The sequence below is a fragment of the Aulonocara stuartgranti genome (genome assembly GCF_965226115.1).
Source record: "Aulonocara stuartgranti genome assembly, chromosome: 10".
NCBI classification, from domain to species: domain Eukaryota; kingdom Metazoa; phylum Chordata; class Actinopteri; order Cichliformes; family Cichlidae; genus Aulonocara; species Aulonocara stuartgranti.
Window position 1 is genome coordinate 29478661 of NC_138946.1, and position 21597 is coordinate 29500257.

The 21597-nt window shown below is 42.5% G+C and overlaps 1 protein-coding gene across 10 annotated transcripts in view; it reads left to right on the forward strand.

The window, feature by feature from the left end:
* Positions 1 to 21597, forward strand: part of ntm (neurotrimin) — a 489818-nt gene that overhangs the window by 358708 nt on the left and 109513 nt on the right. The gene's annotated exons all lie outside the window — the stretch shown is intronic.

Below are 21597 nucleotides of genomic sequence, written 5' to 3' on the forward strand. Positions count from 1 at the left end.
TTGTTGAAATTCATAGAAGAGAACATGAAAAACAAGCTATAACAGGATATTTGTATACAGTAAGTAGTTATCTCAATATTTTTTTCTGTAATGTTATTTTCTTCCATCCATCCATCTATCCAGTCCAGATCTCTCTCCCCATCTACATCCTCCAGCTCATCCCAGGAAATGCCAAGGCATTCCTAGGCTAGCTGATGATATAATCTGGTAAGACGTGCCCAGGAGGCATTCAGACCACCTCACCAGGCTTCTTTCTTTCTATGTGAAGGAATAACAATTCTACTGTTACTCTGGCTATGCTGAGATGGGTGCCCTCTGGCGAGGTCAGCTGTCCATTATCTCTGGTTCTCTGGGCTCTTTCTAGGCACTCCCTCTTCCCTATAATGGGCACACCATGTGTTTGATTGCAAACACATGGTGTCTGTGGACAGCCTGTGTCTTCTAGTCTTTGCTTAGTCTCCCCTGGGGGGAGCATTGTTGTGGTCTAGCACAAGTATGTTTCTTGACAAAGACACATACAGAGTCACTTAAGATTGCACACAGGACACAGCAAGATATGTATGTTTATGTGTCTGCTTTTTTTCTCCAGTATGTGTTTTCTTACAGATGCAGCAGTTCGTGACTCATTGTGCTTTTTAGGCCTTTTTCAGCTTTGTTTTGATAGATTCAGTGATGAAACGACAACGAAAGCTGGGACAGAGAGAGAAGGCGGAAGACATGCGGCCACGGGTTTGACTCAAACCCGGGCCGGCCACTTTCAACCATAAGGAATGGGCGCCTGCTCAATGGGCTGAGCTAAACCGGCGCCCATCTGCCACCCTTTTGTACTATCTTTTTGTCTCTTTATCTTTTATGCCTCTCTTAACCTTTAAGGCTGACATAAACCACACATCTACAGTACTGTGAATAACAATGAAAAAAATAGAGTAGCCTACAGAGAGTTTAAAGAGCTCTTCTTAGCAAAGCAATGTGTTTTGAATAACAGTATATTCAGAGCATGATTCTGCTCACTGATGTTGCTGTAAAGGACAGTTTAAAAAAAAGGTAAAAAAAAAATGCTACTTCATCCATGTCGTAGACTTTCTTTTCGAGTCATAGTCAGCTCAGACGGTGCTCAGACTGGTCTGCCTGGGTGGGCTTAGAATTCTAGTCTACTGCTCTATCAACCACGAGCTGGTGCTTTGGTCCTTTGGTTTGATCCCAATGCCCTTCGAAGCCATGCTCATGCATCGACTCATGTGCCTACTCAGCTTGGTTGGTACAATGCCTGAGAGAAACTTCCATTTTGTGAAGATGCAGCTGATTGGCTGGTAATTTGAAGTTGTTGTACCCTTGTGGGGATCTTTCATGATTGTTCTGCTGGCTTCTTAGCTTCCCCAAATCGAGTCATTGCTAATGGGAGACGGACACACCCTCAAAACATAGGTAGCTGCAGTTTTCTTTGAGACTGAAAGAAGCACAGCTTTGAGCCACAGTATCTGACAGTGGCCACAAGATGGCAGTAATAGAAAGCATGGATGCATATTTTAATTGACAAGTAATGAGGTTTATGGCAGTGGTGCTGCTGAGATCCATTACTTTGGTATATTTTAATATATCTCTACTTTAGTGTGTGTATGTGTGTGTGCATTTAGTTATTTATATAGATATTGTCTTTTGCATCATCCTAATCTTAAAAATATTTCTTTCTATATTTGAATTCAACTAATACTAATGCAAACAAGAAAAAGAAATAATTCTTTGCTTATTTTACTTATTTGCTAATTATTTATAAAGCTTGCACTTATGCATGCTTGTACTCTACTTGTTCACAGGGTGGAACAAAATATACCGAAAGAGTTATTTAGAACAAGAAGAGGTGGAATCGGCGTCTAGTTAACCTCTGGTTCAGTCTCACACCCACAGAAAGTGACTTTATACCTTCTGCTTTGATTTGGCTGTTGTTTGATGTAACCCCCTGACTCGCTTTCCTTCTCATTGTTGGGTCTTATCATTTCCCTTGTAAAATTGGCCAGCATGTGCTGCTGCTTTAATTTCAAGCTTATTAAACAGAGGGATGAAACTGAGGCTGAAATATTAAAGGGTAGAATTAGCATGTGGAGACAATCTTCTGTGAAATTATTGCAGAGGGCAGCTGAAGTTACCTTTGAATGTTCACTGTGTCAAGCAGATTCACTGTTTACCTGTTTCCCCAGAGTCTTAATTAACCCATCACACACTTCTGAACCTCCTGCAATTATTAGAAAAATCAGACAAACTATCATTTCTTGTCATTAATTGTGAAAAATAATTTAATTTAGTCAAATATAGGACAACGTAAGCACTAAATCTGCCATATAATGTGTTTAAAATAAAGTTGTTTGTATAATTTACCAACAGAGATAAATCTATTCCCTGATCCAAGCTCACAGCTGGCTGTACTTGCCAATCCACTTGGAAAACTGCTTTCAGACGAGTACCACTGTAGCACATGGTGTCTACTTTCAGTCCTTAGGCATGAGCCTGAGGCCATGTTGTGCATTCATGTTTTTTTTTCTTTTATGGTTTGCACTTGTTTGATGCTTTAATTACTTTTTGAATCTTGCTTTGTTCATGTGACCCGTGATGTATTGTGCACAATACTGCTTGCCAGATTTTTTTTTTTTTTTTTTGCTCTATTGTAGCTGAGATTAGGACTGGGTATCGTCACTGATTCCTAGAATCGATACGATTGCGATTCACAGGGTCCCTCAAAGCGCTTGATACAACTAATTCATTCACCCAATCACATCCATTCACACAAGTTGTTAAGTGCTTATTATCTAACATTCATACACATTCACACTCCGATGGATGCATCGGAGAGCAACATGGGGTCAGTATCTTGTCCAAGGATATTTGGCATGCAGACTGAAGGAGCCTGGGATCGAACCACCAACCTTCTGGTTATGCTGGGCTTACACTGTGCGATTTTTGGCCCATTTTGAGACGATTTTTGAGTCGTGCAACCGATTTGGCGATCGGCCCGATTTTGGCCTTCATTGTGCGTCGTGTAGTATACGTGGGTTAACGAGACGCGATTAACACCTCACGACCAGCTCCCGATCATCAATCGCTTGGTCGGGACCGTTGTGAGGGTGTCACCGCAGTTTCTCACACTGCGCACGCGCAAACACAAATGTCAGCGAAAAAGACGGCGCAGCGCAGCGTGTGATCTGGACACAAGCGATGGAGGTACAACTTGTAGAACTATGGCAAGCTCATCCGAGCCTTTTCGATGTGGCCTCACAAAATTATCACGACCACAACAACCGTGAAAATAGTTGGATCTACATTGCTGCTCAATCACAGCTGCCTGGTCAATGTTTTTCATTAGCAATTTAGCAAAGTTGATGATGGTGGTGTGCGTGTCTGTGTGAGTAAAAGACAGAGAGAGAGAGCGAGCGACAGAATTTCTGTTATAACCTTCATTTTATGGACACACAGTGTGAGCACTCGGGTCGCATCAGAGCATCAGGTCGTATAGTGTGAGACCCTGCATCGTGACCTATGAACTTCTAACCTCTGCGAGTCAATCGTACAGTTTGAGCAGGAGCTGAATAACGCGACTGAAAAAAATCACACAGTGTCTGCCCAGCTTTAGTCGCTGACCTGCCCCCACCACATCTCAGTGATTGTGTTTATGTCTTTGTGAAGAATCCGTTTACCTGCTCTCATTACCTGCTATCGCGTAATTCAAGCTACAATCGATTTTAATTGGAAAATCGATAATCAAAACCCACCCCTAGCTGAGATGTTAGCTAATTTCTTCTTAACTCACCCTAACCTCAAGCAAGAAAATCTGCAATATTTTTTATGTTAAACAAAACATGTCATTGCCTGGTTGTCTTTCTGAATAGAGAGATCTGCCTGTCTGTTCTTGCACACTTGGTAATGAGCAGTGTTGGGACTAACGCGTTATTAAGTAACGCGTTACAGTAACTACGTTATTATTGTGGTAACGAGCACGGTAACTAGTTATTATGCCAAAATCAGGAACGCGTTAGTCGTTACTGGGATTTAGATAGGGTCGTTACTCGTTACTTCGTGTGGTGGCTATCGCGGAGCTTCCACAGATTCAGTAACATTAGCAAGTGGTGGAGGCCAGCAGGTGGATGAAGGAAAGGGGACGCAGAAGGAAAAGAGACCCGAGGCGGCCGCCGGTCCAAGTGTGAACTGAACTTCAGGTAAGAAGTTATGACCTGCAGTCTCTCTGGGTCAGATATGAACCAAGTTTAGGTGGAGTTTATTTTCGTTATTCTGACTTTTTCCGTACTGCGTGCTAGCTAGCATGACGGAGTTTCTATACAGCTGGGTGGGTGCTATGATGTTACTGATGTTGAACTTTATTTTGTTCATAAGTTATTAGAGTTGCCAACCGTCCCGTCTGGTATTCAGAGAAAATATTACGCGTTTCTTATTGAGGTGAAAAGGAACAGTTTGTCCCGTAATTCAGCTACAATGAAAAAGGCACAAAGCTGGAGTTATTCTGTGTCTTTGCTGCACAGCTGCCTCTTCTTCTCTCATTCTCCCCCCTCCCTCTCCCGTTTCTACTTCAATCATGAAAACTGATCAATGATCAGCTGATCGGCTCTCTTGTTTGTTTATCGCTCACTTTGCGCCGAAAGAGGAAACCAGGGGATGTCGCGCTAAACAACAGCAGCACGTTTAAGCTTGATCAGCTGTTGTTAGAATTTATTTAATATTAATTTCTAGTATCAGCTGATGTTTGCTGGAGCCACAGCTGTAAACCTGCTGGTCATGATATGGTTTGGTTATCTGGTGAGAGGGAAACATGAAGATGAAACCAGGAGATGTCCTTACTGGATCATCAGAGCTGAACAGGTGATGGAGAAACAGGTTTACCTTTTAGGTGACATGAATGAGTTGAAGGGAAGTTATGAACTGTTTCTGAGAGACAAATAACACCAGGATCCTTTGTTAGGTAGCTGACAGCTGGTAACTGTGCAGGGGCGGGTCTAGCAAAGTGTTGCCAGGGGGGCATGTAGGGCATTAACAGGGAAAGGGGGCACAAAGAAATACTTTTCTTTCTTATTCTCATTTAAAATGTCTCGCTTTTAAAAAATAATTATCTGAATCTTACAACAAACGATTGATAGATTGATGCATATATACCATCAAAACAGTGTACATCACTGTCACAACAGTGTTTGTTTTCATTCAAAGGCTTTATGATTTTTCCTATAATGGTGGGCCAGTCTCTAGTCAAAATGCCCGGGCCAATTTTCCCAGTCCCAGTCCAGCCCTGTATGCAGCTCATCTGCAGTCTGGTGTTGCCTACATCTTCCTATTCAGAAGGCAGAATTTCTGAGTTCTGAGTACAATCGAAAGCACCACGACTGCAGTTTTTGTGTTGGATGTAAAAGGCGCACATGACTCTGTGACGTAGGCTAGAATCATGGCAGCAGTCCATGACGGTCCAGGCGTGGGATTTCTCTCGTGGAAATATGCATTATACATTGTATTTTCCCTTCTATTGGTAGGTGGCACAGTGCACTTGTGGCAAGTAAGCAAGCTAGAAGACTGGCAAAGTTATGGAAGAAACACATTAACAAGAGAACTCTGAGTAAAACCAAAGTTACTTTCCCTAGTAACTAGTTACTTTGAAAGTAACGAGTAACTTGAAGTAACTGAGTTACTTTTGAGAGAAGTAACTAGTAATGTAACTAAGTTACTATTTTAAAGTAACTTACCCAACACTGGTAATGAGTCATCTTGAATTAAATTACTGATGATAATTTGACAGAATATATCATCACCCTTTTGCTAACTTGTGTTGTGAAAAAAAAATGTCTATACCATCTGCAACTTGTGTTCTTATTTAGAAAGACTAACATGTCTTCTGAGTTTCGGATATAGGCTTAGGCTACGTCCACATGGGTATGGACGAGTAAAACAGAGATTTGCTCACGCAACGTCAAAGGTGCGCACCATTTTTGACGTCATGCTGTGTGCCAAGTTATTGTTTACACAAGATGAATTTCTACAATGGGAGATAGAGACAAAATACTGTTGCTGTTAATCTAACTATCTGCAGTTTTTCAATGCTTACATTAACACACAGTTACTTACATTTACAAAGACAGAGGCTGTCAGAGTGAACTTCTAAATTCAGCACAGACACTCTGACAACTCAAATCCCAACCTTGGTTTTGAATAAATTTCTTAAAAAAAAAAAAAAAAAAAAATTAAATTTATCTATGTTGTATGCATTTTTTAAAATTGTTTTTTTTTTTCTTGCAGCTGCTCTATTCCCATGTTGTTGCAGCGTTTTAATGACTAACCTCATATTGTGAATGAATTATCTTAGTTGTTCACCTGACTGAAGTTTGGTCCGTTTACAGCGTCCTGCCATGTGATTGTATTTGTCCCTAACCATCGGAAAACCTTATGTTAACTTTTATTGAGTGGAAAAAAGTTAGCATTCATCCTCTAGCTTCACTGTGTTTATGTTATGCTAACATAGCTGTGTTGCAAGAGATCATGTAGCACATCATTATATAACAGCTAGTCCAACTTCAGTAACCCTACAAACATCACTGCTGTTTATTTTTTCTTGTTTTCATTTATGTTGGAAGTGATAGCAGATTTTTTCTGAAATCTCTCAGTCAGAACATGGTATGTCATGTTTAGGTGGAAACTAGTGAGGGAATTTCCTGCTAACTTCTAATGCCATTAAATGGAATCAATTCTGTTTTCATGAATGCCTGGATGTTAAACTTGATCGTTACACCTGGTAAAGCAGCAACACTGATCATTTTATTAAAGACAAAAGAATTTAGAGAGTTTTTAACTCTCAGTGATGCCGCAGTGTTCGTTTGACTTTGGGAACTGCAGCAGGGTTTGGACCCGGATTACTCTGCGAGGCTCCTGACTACAGTAGTTGTAAAGATCAAGCAGTGTGGCTTCGTAGCTTACCAAAGTCGTACTAAAATATTTTTTGACACATTTTTGAGTGCCATATACCACGTAAAATGGGTTCAAGGTCAGTAGCACAACGAGAATTCATACATAAGACGCACTGTCGATTTTTGAGAAAATTAAAGGATTTTAAGAGCGCCTTATAGTACGAAAATACGTTATAATTGCAAAACATTCCTTCAGCTCATCATTTTTATTACCACTTACATTTCAACCTTTTGTTGCCCTCATGCCAACTTGGCATGTGTTGTTGCTATCATATTTGGAATGACCATGTTTTTTCTTAAAATTATATATTTTCTCAGTTTAAACACTTCTAATGTGACTAAAACATCTGCAAATGCATTCTCTTTTTATTTACATTTTACATCGCTATCTCAAATCCTAATTTTAAACATTAATCCATCAACCCAGATGATCTGTTAGGGTTAGGACTGCAGGTTTATTTTCATTTTTAACTACATCTGAAGAATGACTGTTTTACTGAATGTGATATTAATCTTTTGAAATTCTTTACAGTATGCCTGAGGGGCAATGGGTAAACCGCTCCGTATTCATCCTCTGTGCCAGAGAAGATTGCTGAATGAAATTTGTGTGCAGTCATCAGACCTTGGTCTTACTATTATTCTGCATTCAAACTCATGCTATTGAGGGAGAACATAAAACTTACTGTATTGAAAACTGAAGTTGCATTTAAGTGCTTTAAGGTGGTTGCATTGATTATAACTATAGATGCAAACTTAAAAAAGGGTTGAAACATGCAACATCCAAATGTCTTGTGAGAAAACATTCCCTTTCATTTCTTTTCACATACCTTTAAAGCCCTTAAATGACTTTCTCCTTTAATCTTTCCAAACTTGTATACAGTTGAAAAGAAATACACCAAAAAGTAGGGCAAATGCTGAAATGAAAATAGGTCATTACAAGGAAAAAACAAAAAATCAACAGCTTGCATGCCGCAGGACTGCAGTTGTACCTATTTATTAAAAATTACAAATGGCATTGCCATAGGCATACTCTTAATCTTCTTTTGTCACATAAAACATGTTGAAATTGTGCAAATGTTTTTCTGACCATAAATCTTTACTTTATAACTGATATGTACCCTTTTAAGTTGTGGTCTCTAGAGCTGCAGTATGTTTCTGTAAAACATATGGCACTTCTACAGCTACTGGTTTCGTACTTGGCAACGGGGACTTGGCCTTGCAACTTCTGATTGGTTGAAGTGATGTGAACGTGGCATTGTTACTGTAATCCTATTGGCTAAAACAATTTAAAAACAGCTGTCAATCATGAAAATTGGCTAAAAGAAACCAAAGTGACAGATTTTAAAGAGGTGCAGTCTTACACGCCTCTCTGCAGCTTCCCTCCAGGCTGCAGTTAAACCTTTACTTAAAAAGCCATCCCTAGACCCGGCTGTCTTAGCTAATTACTGTATAGGCCAGTCTCCAACGTTCCTTTGATTTCAAAAATCCTTGAAAGAGTAGTTGTCAAACAGCTAACAGATCATCTGCAGAGGAATGGCTTATTTGAAGAGTTTCAGTCAGGTTTCAGATCTCATCACAGCACAGAAACAGCTTTAGTGAAGGTTACAAATGATCTTCTTATGGCCTCTGACAGTGGACTCATCTCTGTGCTTGTCCTGCTAGACCAAAACTTGGATGGCTGCTAACTTTCTGCTTCTTAATTCAGATAAAACTGAGGTTATTGTATTCTGTCCTGAAAAATCTGAGAAATATGGTATCTAACCAGATTCTTACTCTGGATGGCATTACCTTGGCCTCCAGCAACACTGTGAGGAACCTTGGAGTCATTTTTGACCAGGATATGTCCTTCAATGCACATATTGAACAAATATGTAAGACTGCTTTCTTCCATTTGCGCAACATTTCTAAAATTAGAAATATCCTGTCTCAGAGTGATGCTGAAAAACTAGTTCATGCATTTATTACTTCCAGGCTGGGCTACTGTAATTCATTATTATCAGGATGTCCTAAAACCTCCCTGAAAAGCCTTCAGTTAATCCAAAATGCTGCAGCAAGAGTACTGACAGGGACTAGAAAGAGAGAGCATAATTCTCCTGTATTGGCTTCCCTTCATTGGCTTCCTGTTAAATCCAGAATTGCGTTCAAAATCCTGCTCCTCACATACAAGGTCTTAAATAATCAGGCCCCATCTTAATGGCTGTGTAATACCATATCACCCTATTAGAGCACTTGCTCTTGCACTGCAGGCTTACTTATTGTTCCTAGGGTATTTAAAAGTAGAATGGGAGGGAGAGCCTTCAGTTTTCAGGCCCCTCTTCTGTGGAACCAGCTTCCAGTTTGGATTCGGGAGACAGACACTATCTCTACTTTTAAGATTAGGCTTAAAACTTTCCTTTTTGCTAAAGCATATAGTTAGGGCTGGATCAGGTGACTCTGAATCCTCCCTTAGTTATGCTGCAATAGGCATAGGCTGCTGGGTGATTCCCATGATGCATTGAGTTTTTCATTTCCAGTCACCGTTGTCACTCACTATTTGTTAATAGACCTTTCCCTTCTTTGAACTGTACCTGTGATTAATCTCTGGCTCTCTTCCACAGCATGTCTTTATCCTGTTTTCCTTCTCTCACCCCAACCAGTTGCAGCAGATGGCCGCCCCTTCCTGAGCCTGGTTCTGCCGGAGGTTTCTTCCTGTTAAAAGGGAGTTTTTCCTTCCCACTGTCGCCAAAGTGCTTGCTCATAGGGGGTCATATGATTGTTGGGTTTTTCTCTGTATCTATTATTGTACGATCTACTGTACAATATAAATCGCCTTAAGGTGAATGTTGTTGTGATTTTGGCGATAAATAAAATAAAATTGAATTGAATTGAATTAAAGAGCCATAGGCCAATTAAACGCTCCATGTGCACAGCAGAAAAGGCCCATTGCCATGTGAATGTGTGGTTAACTCTTCAAAAATATTAAAAAACAAGCATTTTTAGGCTTGTTAATAAAATTAAATGTCAGAGATTTACAGTTAACAGTCAGGTGAATAAACAACACTGAGACACTTGATACTGATAGCGTGCGGCACGGGTGAATCTCAGACAGAGAGACACCACGAACTGCAGTATTCGTTTATTTTTATAGGTTACATCGTCAATATGCAAATATAATCACATTTCCTGTTACGCAGGTCCTGATGCTGTCTGCGTGTAAGCTGTGTGTGTGTGTGTGTGTCAATTTCTAAGAATAATGTAATGCAAGTCAACTTCTGCGGATGTGTATTTCTGTACTGGTCTCTTGCGGTAAATGAACACAGAGTCACAGGGTCAGCTTCCTGTTTCTACAGAAAACTGTGTCTGGTGAAATATGTGTAACATAACATTTGAAGCATAATCAAATAAATAAATAAAAACTCCCTAACATCCCTCCCTGTTGTTACCGTATTTCACCACTTCAATCATACTTTATTATCAGCTAACAATCACTTGCTTATAACATTTTCAATTGTAGCATCATTCAGTATGTGTGAGTGTGTGTGTTCCTAAATCCTAAATCCTAAATACTAAATCCTCTTCGTCCGGTTCATCTTCTTGTGGCAGTCCAACATAGGTGATTACTGTGGCAGCCAGGTCAGCCAGTCCTCTGTGTTCGTGACATAGTCTTGTTGCTGTGCATTACTCAGTTGTCGTAACTTCTCCAGGGCGGTGGTCATGGTCAAGGAATGCACATTATCAGGAATATAGGTGCAGCAAGTGGTGTTGAATAAGACACAGAGGCCCCCTCTCTCAGCGAGAATCATGTCCAGGGCGACTCTGTGTTGCATGACCACTATTCTGATCGCGTCGATTTCCTCATTCTGAGCCTTGTTTATCCTTGTTGAGCTGTTCAGGAAAAGTCCAAATCGGTAGTCGAGAGTCTCAATTCTTAGCATGTTTTTTCCATTTCCGACCCATGGGAACAGTGAGTGCAGGACCTTCTGTCTGGTGGTCCACAACTTGAACTCCGCTGGTACATCACTGCCCCAGATTGGATCATGAGGTTGCACGTCATCAGTGCTCCTCTTGCGTCTTGGTTGGTCCTGATGGAATATTCTGAATGTGTGGTCTGACACCAGAGTCCGGTGCTGTTGGGTGGGATGGTGAAATATGTCTTTGAGCCACATGCCCAAGCTGTACCCTGCACCCAATATGTGCTATTCAGGAAGCTTATCTGTGCCTTTCTGTCCTGCGGCATCCGGAAAGTCTGGGAGCAGTTTTGGTTCATCCCCAGCTTTCTGTTGCCGTATGCGAAGGTGAAACACATTGGATGTTGTATTCCTGGTTCCCTCCTGACGTTGAAAGATTTTCCCTTGTCATTGGTTGCATTCAGGTGTACCCAGTATCGGTCATCACAGCTGTAGTTCCAGTCTGAGACCTCTGGTGTACAAAACACTACCTCATTAGTTGTATAGTTGATCAGTGTTCCATTACACCGTCGCAGGTCGGTTTTTGTGACTTGTCTTTTTAACTCAACCTTGAAGGAGAAGATGTCTTCGGGGGAACATGTTCCGCTGGTGGCTTTGTAGAATATACATAGGGCTTCAGAAAGGCTGGGTGATTTTCCATATAGGGTGGCTTGCATTGCTGTTGTTGGGAGGTGAGAACAGACGTAGCAGCCAGTGCGGTTGTCTTCTGTATGTACTCGGTTGTAGACGTACCGGTACCAGGCATTGTTCAGCCAGGGGTGGTTGTGCTCTTTGTCCATATCCTTTAGGTGTAAGTTGTCATATGACCATTTCTTCTGCAGGTGATGCTGTGGGTCCTCGTCTGTCCAGGTGAGTATGAGTAGGCTCACTAGGAGCGCAATGCCAGCCACTATGAGGACAAGGTTCTTCATGATGACCAGGCACACCCGGGCTCCAGGTGAGTAGACCACTGGCGAGAAGACAAAAGGGTGGGATATACCCAAACAGCCCTTTCCTCCACCAGGAGAACACCTAGGAGTCGGGGGAACCGGCGTCTATGCTTGTGTTGTCACTCACTTTTTTGCAGTGGCTTTGGTGGATCCAAGATGGTCTTTCTGCTATTTTGCAGGCAGTCGGTGTGGTGGGCCTGATATGGGCCTTCCCACCTTGGTGAACTCCAATTCTTTCTCTGGAGTACTTTGATCAGGATCCAATCACCTGGTTGCAACCTGCAAGATACTGGAGAGATATTACTCGGCAGTTTATTGTTTAGCACAATCTCTTTATTCTCAAATAATTTAGTCATCCACTCTGCTAGGGTGGTTTCTCTTATAGACTTATTAATAGGCTCACTAGTGAGAGGCAGTGGAAAAAAGGTCTCCCGTGAAGTGCTTAGGGAGGATATCTGACATTCCCCCCTTTCGACACACGTGTTAATCCGTGTGTCGCTAATGCTGTTGTCTTGTGTAGGGATTTTGGCAATATTGGTTTGCCATTACAGGTCAGTAAGTCATTGTGTAGTTCTTTCTGTTCGTCTTTAAGTACATCAAGTGGTATCAGCTGTGAAGTTTCAGACATTAAAGTTTGTATTGGTTGCTGTGCGGCCTTCTTCGCGGCTTGGTCTGCGAAGTTATTGCCTTCAGTAATTTCTGAATTATCTTTTTTGGTGTGCAACGCATATTGACTGTCAGTGTGAATATTTATATTTCTCGACCTTTGCGCAGCATGCACGTATGACAGCCGTTAGTTCCGCACTCTGTGCTGAAAAAGAGGAAGTAAGAGCTTTCGCTTCTAAAACAATGTCTACAAAAGTAGGCTGCAGTGTACTAAAAATGTCTGGTCGGGGTTTCATTTTTTTAGTTAGCTTCTGCATACAGCTGTGTTTGGCAACATCTGCTTCCGCAGGAAGGAGAGTGCTTGTCACAGTCAGGCAAAGCTAAAACTGTGCTTGTTTGCAGGGCAAGTTTTAAGTCAATAAATGCTTTATCTGCCTCTGGTGTCCATTCTATTTCATCTTTCAGAGCTAAGTGTTTGCCATAGATCAGGTTTCGCAAAGGTTGGGCCAGCAGTGCATATTCAGGTATCCAACATCTGCAAAAGTTGCAGAGACCTAAATAACTCATCATTTGTTGTTTGGTGACAGGTTTAGGAGCGTTTTGTACAGCTACTTTTCTGCTGTCTAACAGCTGTCTGCCTTGTCCTGTCAGTCTGTAGCCAAGGTACGTTACTTCTTGGCTCCACAATTGCAATTTATGCTGTGAGACTTTATGGCCTTGCTCTGCTAGATGTTGCAAAACTGTCAGTGTGTTTGCTACGCAATTAGTCTGTGTGTAGCCTGTAATCAAAATATCATCAACGTATAGCAGGAATTTACCTGGGGCAGGAAGCGTGCAAAATGATATGGATTTTCTCAGAGCTTCTGCATAAAGAGTGGGGCTATTCTGGAATCCCTGAGGCAACCTTGTATAGGTAAACTTCTGGTTGTCAAAAGTGAATCCAAATAGCTTTTGTGAGTCAAAATGTAGTGGTATAGAAAAGAAAGCATTGGATAGGTCTATCACAGAAAACCACTGTTCCTTTGGTGTTACTTGATTTAAAATGGTGTGTGGATTTGCCACCACAGGTGGGGTTTGTTCTGTTATACACGTCCGTGTTTCCATTGCTCTTTGCTTCTTCGTCTTTGTTTTTTTTTGTTCATTACGTTTTCACTTGAGGCATTCCTAGATACCTTCTAGTTTTTCAAAGAATTCACACATTTCACACATCTTACATATTTCAACTTTGAAGTTAAAGTTTTCTTATTTTTATCTCTCTCTATATATATATTTAAACTTGGAATTGCTCACAGTTTACAGCTCTAAAACTGGGCATTTGTAAATCATGTACGTGAATTTGCATATGTTGCTTTTGCAGTGTTTCAGACTCCTGCACAATTCTCCGCTTAAGCAGTCAGTTTTCTTTCCCAAATTTGCTAACCCAAATTTTAAGTTCCCACCTTATTAACAGCAATCCTTGTCCTCAGACACAAGTTAGGGCCCACTTGTCAGGTTTATGGAGACATGGCGCTGTGAACAATTCAACCAGAAACTTGCTTTGACATGTCCAGTCATGTTAACCTATAGGTTTCTTCCGACCGCTGCACCTGGAGAATTGGTCCAGGTCTGTTTTGCTCCTGAAGAAACACAACTAAGACATTTTCATTATTATCCAGAGTACTTAAACTACCCGTTTCCTTCTCTCTGGTCAGAAATACCAACTCATGTTATGTGTATGAGTGTAAGCAGGTCTTTATTACTTTTCCTATGCATGTTAATGTTCAGTGAGTGTAAGCTGCTTCCTTCATTGCCTCTGTATGTTATTATCAGGTTTAATTCATGCATCTTTTCACTGATTTCTTAATTCAAAACCATCTCACTTCTGATTTTTTCCAAAAATAATTTCACATGTAACAATTTGTGTATGTGTGTTTCCTATTCATTGATAGACAGCTCCCTGTGCTGTCCTCTATGCAGCTTCTGCTCTAAAAACAAATAAATAAAAATGTTTAATTCGCTCATTAGCTTAGTAGTGTCCACATATTTAAATCAGCTTCTCAATCTTGTAGCTTTAGCTGTCATATACATGGTTTAGCATATTGGTTGTTATTATAGATGTGCTCTATATCTCAGCAATATAGGTCTTCAAACATGTCAAGTAGTGCCTCTATGCACTTAAGTAGTTTGGATATTTTCTTTATTTTCTTCATCTCATATGTCATTATACTGAGTTTGAGCAAACCTTAAGCTTGATGCAGACTACATCATAACAATTGTCCATCTCACATCATACTGACAAGGATACTTCTTGTCATTAATATTATATTTTTATTAATATTATCATCTTTTTCTTTCCATATAATAACAACAGTATATTACAACATTTTATCAGTGTATATCACTATACTACTACTGAGCCAATTTAATAGTTTGGATCATCTTACTCAGCAAACAGATAATTTAGAATTCATCCAATCTGTACAAATTGTTTTTTCTCTGAACAGGTTTGTGCCTACTTTTTAGACTAGTCTTCTGTTTGCCTCATCTCAGATCCAGTCTTCAGTCACATTCATTCTCTCTGTTGCATGTTGAACCAAGCAGGTTATCATTATATTTATTTTTATATTTTATTTTGTATCCATCAAGGGCTTCGGGTGGGCTGCAGTTCCACCCTCTCCCAAGCTGGAGACATTTACCTTTTCACACACTTTCCTTGGCTGAACAATGACACAGCCTTAATCTACCTTATGCATCTCTCTTTTTTATAGAAAAGGTTTTCATGTGAATGATTTCCTTTTATTTATTTTATACAATCTGGGCATGATCGTCATGCCAACTATATTTCATTGTTTAGTTCTGTTTGTAAGGTTCCTCTTAAAATAGTTACTGCAGAGGGACTGCACTTCCCCTCTCACGCAGGACAATTTAGTTTCTTTGGATTTCTCCACCTATCTGCACTTATTTTGGCCGGTGCCGGGATTTTTTGTCTAACCAATGTTCATCTGCCGTGAGTTTAGTTTCGTTATTACCCATTTGGTTTCGTTTTGTAGAAGATTTGTTTACAAGGTATTTTATTGAGTTAAATATACAGACAGACCCGTGAAGCTGTCACTGGCACGAAGAATGAGATAAGTTATCAACAACAGGCTTCTACTTTCAAGCTATTCTTGAAAGCGGTTGTCGATTTTACGTGATGACGCACAACTTCTTCCTCATTCAGCCAGTACGTGAGCTATCAACGGTAAACAATTCAGTGGAGTAGTTCAGCCACCTTAATGTGCTGTTAAATCAACTTACTCCACCAACAAAACAGTAAAAACAGTTTATGCGCGCAATTTCTATCCCATGTTAGTTGACACTTTCCGTACACTTATTCACCTTCTAGTAAATGTAGACTTCCAGCTTTTTTTAACTGCGAAACGAGTGTCTATTACACTGCCAGTTTCGTCTTACAAGCGAGTCTGAAAACTGCCAGTCCCCGTAGGACGAGTTTTATTTACCTTCTAGGAAATTTAGACTTCCAGCTTTTTTTTAACTGCGAAACGAGTGTCTATTACACTGCCAGTTTCGTCTTACAAGCGAGTCTGAAAACTGCCAGTCCCCGTAGGACGAGTTTTCTTGGAACAGTGTCACTCTAAACAACGATAATTTTACGCAAGGTGTGTCAAATGTGGAATAATCACCTGGCTTCGCTGTTGCCGGTTTGTCGGGCGTCCCCCTTCAAGCCCCACCGCCGTGGGCCTGTATAAACGTTGGCCAGGACCCGAATTTAACGTCCCTGGACTTTCAACCCTTCCTGGAGGGTGCTCTGCAGAGACTTCAACGCAGGTTTGTCACGGCGTCGGGACTTGAGGAAGGATACCACTGTGAAATGGAGCATAATATTATTATTAATACCAGTCCATTAACGGCTTCGAAGGACCAATTAAATGTCAGAGATTTACAGTTAACAAACAGTCAGGTGAATAAACAACACTGAGACACTTGATACTGATAACGTGCGGCACGGGTGAATCTCAGACAGAGAGACACCACGAACTGCAGTATTAGTTTATTTTTATAGGTTACATCGTCAATATGCAAATATAATCACATTTCCTGTTACGCAGGTCCTGATGCTGTCTGCGTGTAAGCTGTGTGTGTGTGTGTGTGTGTCAATTTCTAAGAATAATATAACGCAAGTCAACTTCTGCGGATGTGTATTTCTGTACTGGTCTCTTGCGGTAAATGAACACAGAGTCACAGGGTCAGCTTCCTGTTTCTACAGAAAACTGTGTCTGGTGAAATATGTGTAACATAACATTTGAAGCATAATCAAATAAATCAATAAAAACTCCCTAACATTAAATAATTTCTGCTCTTTAATAACTAAAAAATTCAACTGACATGGTGTCCAATATGTGCCAAAATTGGACATTTTTGTACAATGTCTGGGTATTTATGCATTGACAGTGCTGTAATTTTTCCCTTTTTCGCTATAGAAACATAAATCTTTGCACAAATGATGTTTATATGTTGGTTACTGAATTTCTGGAATAAAATGTGAACTGAAGCATATTTTTTAAAGATTAATATGCTAAAAAAACGAATCAATAAATTAGGCAAGGAAAAAATGTCCTCCGTGAATCGCTACCTTATCGTGGTGAAGGGGTTTGTGTGTCCCAGGGATCCCAGGGGCTATGTTGTCCAGGGGCTTTTGCCCCCTGGTAGGGTCTCCCATGGCAAATTGGTCCTGGGTGAGGGACCATACAAAGAGCGATTCCGAAGACCCTAATGAGGAAAGCATCGAGGGAACAGTTTACCCTGCCTGGGATAGGGTTACCGGGGCGAACATCTGGTGACTGGGCCTTAGTCCATGGGACCCGGCCGGGCACAGCCCGAAAAGGGGACATGGGCCCATCCTCCCACAGGCCCACCACCCGCAGGAGGTGCCGTAGGGGTCGGGTGCATTATGTGCATTATGGCGGCGGCCAGGAGCGGAGGCCCTGGCGGACTGATCCCCGGCTACCAAGACTGGCAATTAGGACATGGAATGTCACCTATCTGTTGGGGAAAGAGCCTGAGTTAGTGCGTGAGGTTGAGAAGTACCGGCTAGATATAGTCGGGCTCAACTCTATGCATGGCTTGGGCTCTGGAACCAGTCTCCTGGAGAGTGGCTGGACTCTGTCTCAGTCTGAAGTTGCCCCTGGTGAGAGGTTTTGTAATCGTATCACTAGACCTGTGACCATATGTTCTGGACACTCGGATAACTGAGTGTCTAGGGGCTGAGCTGTTAACTGATCACCACCTGGTGGTGAGTTGAATCAGGTGGCGGGGGAGGACGCTGGACAGACCTGGTGCACCTAAACACGTAGTGAGGGTGTGCTGGGAATGGCTAGCAGAGCCCCCAGTCCGTGAGATCTTCAACGCACACCTCCAGCAGAGCTTCAACAGCATTCTGAGGGAGACTGGGGACATTGAGTCCGAATGGACCATGTTCAGCATCTCCATTGCCGAAGCTGCTGCATTGAGCTGCGGCCGCAAGGTGGTTGGTCCCTCTCATGGTGGAAACCCCGGAACCAAATGGTGGACACCAGAGGTGAAGGGAGCCACCAGGCTGAAGGAGTCCTATCGTCAGCTGCTGAAGCAAATATTCGGGTGTGGGAGGAGTTGGGAGAGGCCATGGAAAAAGACTTTCGGACTGCCTCGAAGAGATTCTGGCATACTGTCAGCTGTCTCAGGAGGGGAAAGCGGTGCTATACCTGCACTGTGTATAGTGCTGGCGGAGCGCTGCTGACTTCGACTGAGAAAATTGTCGGGCGGTGGAAGGAATACTTTGAAGACCTCCTTAATCCCACTGACACGTCTTCCGAGGAGGAAGCAGAGTCTGGGGATGACCCGCCAATTTCCGGGGGCGAGGTTACTGAGGCAGTTAAACAACTCCTTGGTGGCAGAGCCCCTGGTGTGGATGAGATCCGCCCCGAGTTCCTGAAGGCTCTAGACGTTGTAGGGCTGTCCTGGTTGACACGCCTCTACAATGTTGTGTGGAAATCAGGGGCAGTACCCCTGGAGTGGCAGACCGTGGTGGTGGTCCCCCTTTTTAAGAAGGGGGACCGGAGGGTGTGTTCCAACTACAGGGGAATCACACTCCTCAGCCTCCCTGGAAAAGTCTATGCCAGGGTGCTGGAAAGGAGAGTTCGTCCAGTAGTCAAAGCTCAGATACTGGAGGAACAATGCCGTTTTTGTCCTGGTCACGGAACACTGGACCAGCTCTTTATCCTCTCAAGGATACTTGAGCACGCATGGGAGTTTGCCCAACCAGTCTTCACTTGGAGAAGGCATTCGACCGTGTCCCTCGGGGGGTCCTGTGGGGGGTGCTATGGGAGTATGGGGTATCTGGCCCATCGCTACGGGCCATTCGATCCCTATACAACCGTTGCAAGAGCTTGGTTCGCATTGCCGGCAATAAGTCGGACTGGTTCCCGGTGGGTGATAGGGTCTGCCAGGGCTGCCCTTTGTCATCGATTCTGTTCATAATTTTTATGGACAGGAATTTTAAGTGCAGCCAAGTGGCGGAGGGCTTTCACTTGGGCAGCCTCAGAATCTCATCTCTGCTTTTCGTGGATGATGTGGTTCTGTTGGCTTCATCGGGTGATGGCCTCCAGCTCTCACTGGAACGGTTCGCAGCCGAGTGTGAAGCAGCGGGAATGAGGATCAGCACCTCCAAATCTGAGGCCATGGTTCTCAGCCGGAAAAGGGTGGAGTGCCCACTCCGGGTCGGGGATGAGTTCCTGCCCCAAGTGGAAGAGTTCAAGTATCTTGGGGTCTTGTTCGCGAGTGATGGGAGAAGGGAGCCGGAAATTGACAGACTATGATGCGGATGCTGCACTGGTCCGTCGTGGTGAAGAGAGAGCTGAGCGTAAAAGCGAAACTCTCAATTTACCGGTCGATCTACGATCTATCCCTACCCTCACCTATGGCCACAAGCTGTGGATAGTGACCAAAAGAACGAGATTGCGGATACAAGCGGCAGAAATGAGCTTCCTGCAAAGGGTGGCTGGCCTCTCAATGTGGAGGAGCAGTGGCTCTACTCTGAGCCCCTCCCGGATGACTGAACTTCTCACCCTATCTCTAAGGGAAAGGAGCTTGTTGAGGTGGATGCTTCCTAGGCGCCTCCTGGGTGAGGTGTTCCGGCCATGTCCCACCGGGAGGAGGCCCCGGGGCAGACCCAGGACACGCTGGAGAGATTATATCTCTCGGCTGGCCTGGGAACACCTTGGTGTTCCCCCAGATAAGCTAGAGGAGGTGGCTTGGGAGAGGGAGGTCTGGGCCTCTTTGCTTAGGCTGCTGCCCCTGCGACCCAGCCCTGTATACACAGGGTTTGTAATTGCAGAGAAATACTTAATTAATTTTGGGCATTTCATTTTCAAGCAGGAAGCTCAGAAACCCCTTTTCCACCTTTCCAGGTTAAGGATTACAGTTTGAAACACCATTACAAGATAACACTCAGAGAAATACAAGAATTTAGCTTATGCAATGTGGAAATCTAACCCTTTGCTAGCCAACCTGCATAAACTATATTTGTATTTGTCTTCTCATTGAGAACAAGGTTGCTTGATGAGACTGAGATCTGGGAATTTTGGTGATTGAATTGACAGTATGTGATCTTTATCATGTTCTTCAAGCATTTCTTGGGCATTTTTGTGGTGTGGCTAAGATCTGCACTTCATGGTGGAAACAGTTGCTTCCATCATGAAGTGCAGATGCCAGTGATTGTGCTTGGTTTACATCAATGTTTAGCCATGAGTACATGTCAAAAGTATGTTATGTATAAATTGCAGTATCTATGGTAACCCAGAGGATATATTTGTATTTTAGTAGCATGATTTGCATTACCTACTTTACCTGTGAGTGGTTTAATGATGCTACTACAGGGAGTGCAGAATTATTAGGCAAGTTGTATTTTTGAGGAATAATTTTATTATTGAACAACAACCATGTTCTCAATGAACCCAAAAAACTCATTAATATCAAAGCTGAATGTTTTTGGAAGTAGTTTTTAGTTTGTGTTTAGTTTTAGCTATTTTAGGGGGATATCTGTGTGTGCAGGTGACTATTACTGTGCATAATTATTAGGCAACTTAACAAAAAACAAATATATATCCATTTCAATTATTTATTTTTACCAGTGAAACCAATATAACATCTCCACATTCACAAATATACATTTCTGACATTCAAAAACAAAACAAAAACAAATCAGCGACTAATATAGTCACCTTTCTTTGCAAGGACACTCAAAAGCCTGCCATCCATGGATTCTGTCAGTGTTTTGATCTGTTCACCATCAACATTGCGTGCAGCAGCAACCACAGCCTCCCAGACACTGTTCAGAGAGGTGTACTGTTTTCCCTCCTTGTAAATCTCACATTTGATGATGGACCACAGGTTCTCAATGGGGTTCAGATCAGGTGAACAAGGTGGCCATGTCATTAGTTTTTCTTCTTTTATACTCTTTCTTGCCAGCCATGCTGTGGAGTACTTGGACGCGTGTGATGGAGCATTGTCCTGCATGAAAATCATGTTTTTCTTGAAGGATGCAGACTTCTTCCTGTACCACTGCTTGAAGAAGGTGTCTTCCAGAAACTGGCAGTAGGACTGGGAGTTGAGCTTGACTCCATCCTCAACCCGAAAAGGCCCCACAAGCTCATCTTTGATGATACCAGCCCAAACCAGTACTCCACCTCCACCTTGCTGGCGTCTGAGTCGAACTGGAGCTCTCTGCCCTTTACCAATCCAGCCACGGGCCCATCCATCTGGCCCATCAAGACTCACTCTCATTTCATCAGTCCATAAAACCTTAGAAAAATCAGTCTTGAGATATTTCTTGGCCCAGTCTTGACGTTTCAGCTTGTGTGTCTTGTTCAGTGGTGGTCGTCTTTCAGCCTTTCTTACCTTGGCCATGTCTCTGAGTATTGCACACCTTGTGCTTTTGGGCACTCCAGTGATGTTGCAGCTCTGAAATATGGCCAAACTGGTGGCAAGTGGCATCTTGGCAGCTGCACGCTTGACTTTTCTCAGTTCATGGGCAATTATTTTGCGCCTTGGTTTTTCCACATGCTTCTTGCGACCCTGTTGACTATTTTGAATGAAACGCTTAATTGCGAGATCTGCAAAGGGTGGTGCGCTCGGCAGAACGCATCATTCAAT